A 3072-nucleotide genomic window follows, 5' to 3' on the forward strand; every position below is an offset into this window, starting at 1 on the left:
CAAAAAGTGTTGGAAGAAGTACCATCAGAGTGCTTGGAAGCAGGATGGCCAGAATTTGTCTCTCATACTTCAGACATATTGTCAGAAGGGACCAGTTCCCAGAGAAGGATATCATGTTTGGTGAAATGGAAGGTCAGAGAAAAACAGGAAGTCCCCTACACAGATGAATTGGAACAGTGACAGCTGCGGTGGGTTCCAATGAAGCAATGGTTGTGAGGTTGGTGTGGGACTGGTCATTATTTCATTTTGTAGTAGATAGGGTCACTTTGGGTTGGTACTGACTAGATGGCATCTAGAAGCAACAGCAAAGTGAACCTCTGAATCTAGTTGCCTGTAGAATTCCTCTATAGACTCTTCTACTTTTGCAGATATAAACGCAGCAGCATTTTTGTGTCATCAATAAACATGACTAACTTACTTTATAAATTATCTTTAACATTTATCGTATTTGTTGTCTTTGTTAGAATGTATCTGGTGACCCTACCTGAAAACAATATTTTGGAGCAGTGTTTGACTTTCTTATTGTCTTCTTGTTACGTGCGGTGGAGTCGGTTCTGACTAGTAGCGACCCTGTATAGGGTTTCCGAGGCTGTAAATATTTATGGGAGCAGAAAGCCTCATGTTTCTCCCACGGAACAGCTGGTAGTTTCAAACTGCTGAGCGTGAGATTAACAGCCCAATTAGTAACCACACATTTTATTGTCTTGAGTGAAGTCAAATAACATACACATTTTATTCCTTTTGAAGGTGTGAAATAATTCACCTAAAAATCATGGCTATTTGCGATTATTAAGGTCTTCTCCATTTGCCACATATACTTAAAACAATTTTGGCTTTAAAACACAAACACTCTTTCAGAAAATCAACCTTATCATTTGGATGTGATTTGCAAGAGATGTAATTCCTTGTATGTCTTCTAAATACCACATATTTGAATTTATTTTAAAGGTTAAATGTGAGAACATTCTTTTCTTTTACATATGAAATGTAATTAATTGATGCTGTACAATTAAATGATAGATTTATTTATTTATTCTCATTTGATAGTTGATTTATTGCTTCAAACCAATGGCGCTTTTCCTTTCTCTTTTATTATTCTGAGTATTTTTTGCTTATGTTCTGTCAATAATTTATCAGGTATGTATTTTATTTGTTGTAATCATTATAGGTCTTACAAATAAACCACTATCCATTATTTTTAAAGAACCATTATGGTGCTGTGGGATAAGCATTAGGTTGCTAACCAGAGTTCGGTGGTTCAAATCCACCAGCCACTCCTCGAGAGAATGATGCTGCTGTCTAACCTCATGAAGAAACTCTGGATAGGATCTGTATGACTCTGAATCGATCCTAGGTCAGTGGGTTTGTTTCTTATTTCTTATTTTAAGAATCCTGTAGTTTCTTGTGTCTCCTTTTAGTTATGATGAAAACTTAATACACTTTAAATTGAAAACTTAATATGCTTTAAATTTTCTCAATTTATTTCATCTCTCCTTTTTGATTGAGACCCTTTTTTTTTAACATTTTTAATATTTTTCTAGTAATTGCAATACTTTTCCAAATTATTCAGAAAGGTTACAAATTGCAGCCTCAGTGTATTCTGCTGATACATGTCAATGTTACGATATTATGATGATATATGCCAATAAATAATTACTTTTTTGTATTAAATTGATAATGTTGTTTTATGCATGAAGACGTTATGCATAATCTATGAGGGTGAGTCAAAAATCATTGCTACAAAATCATGGAATTATTTATTGAACAAAACTATCAAATTATGAAGCTATAATTCCATGACATTTAGGGCTGTACATTTATGAAGGCAGTGTTGCGATCTTTCTAACTCTTCCTCTAATAACATAGATTATATGTTTCTTTCTAACTCTTCTTCCAATAATATAGATTAACACAATGGCAACAACAATGGGCTCAAGTGTAATGACAAATGTGAGGATGGCACAGAACGGGGTAGTGTTTCATTCTGTGTTGCATGGTGTCGCTGGGTCAGAACCAACTTAATGGCACCCAACAAAAATGACAACCCTTCCTTGAAGAGTTCTGCTCTCCTTTATCTATACCATGTAAAAACAGCGTTCTGGTATCCTTCAGGGACTCAATCATGTTCCTTTTAAATGTTCTTTGAGTTTTAGGGGCAAAAAAGATGATGGAGCTTCATCTGGTCTGTAGGTTGGAAGAGATAAGGTTTCCTTCTTAGTTGTCTAGTGTTGCTGTGACAGAAATTCCACAAATGAATGGTTTTAAGAAACAGAAATGTATTCTCTCCCAGTTTAGGAGGTTGAAAGTCCAAATTCCGAGTACCAACCCTGGGGAAATGACTTTCAACATACAGAGGTCAGCATTCCTTGGAGATCTCCATTTGTTTTGACATCATTTGTTCCCTGGATCTAGGAGTTTCACAGTGCAGGGACCCCAGGTGTAAAGGGTACTCTCCACTCCTGCTGCTTCTTTCTTTTTGGTATTAGGTCCTTCGTTCTCTGCTCACTTCTCTATCATTTTTTCGTCTCAGGAGAGATTGACTCAAGATACAGTCTCATCCATTAGTTTGCATTTGACCTCACAAACATCACAGAAGTGAGAATTTACAACACAATAGATAATTGTATCAGATTAGGACTAATCACATCAGATCATATTACGGGAGATATTGTATTATAATAGTTTTCATCATGTGGGTTTATCTCTTCACTGAGAATCCTGGCTAGTCAAGTAGATATTAAAGCTTAACTATCACAGTTTCCCAACAAAATTCTCATTGGACAGCCCTAGCTAACCTTGAAGAATGTGCAAGATATTGTGTAATTGGGAAAAAAAATTCCTCAGCACAACTTCCCTGGCCTTTTACTCACCAGTGCAGTTTTCTGAAAACTTGTTTATAATTAGCCTCAATGATCATCTTGTGATCAAAATAATTTATTAAGATAACCCCTTTGGAATACACAAAAAGAGTTACCATAACCTTCAGAGCTAAACTCTCACTCTTGAATTCAAATATGAGGTCTCCTCTGGTAGCGTTGTTGTTGTTGTTGTAAGGTGCCATCGAGTCAGAAC

Source organism: Chrysochloris asiatica, unplaced genomic scaffold (genome assembly GCF_000296735.1).
Source record: "Chrysochloris asiatica unplaced genomic scaffold, ChrAsi1.0 scaffold00151, whole genome shotgun sequence".
NCBI classification, from domain to species: domain Eukaryota; kingdom Metazoa; phylum Chordata; class Mammalia; order Afrosoricida; family Chrysochloridae; genus Chrysochloris; species Chrysochloris asiatica.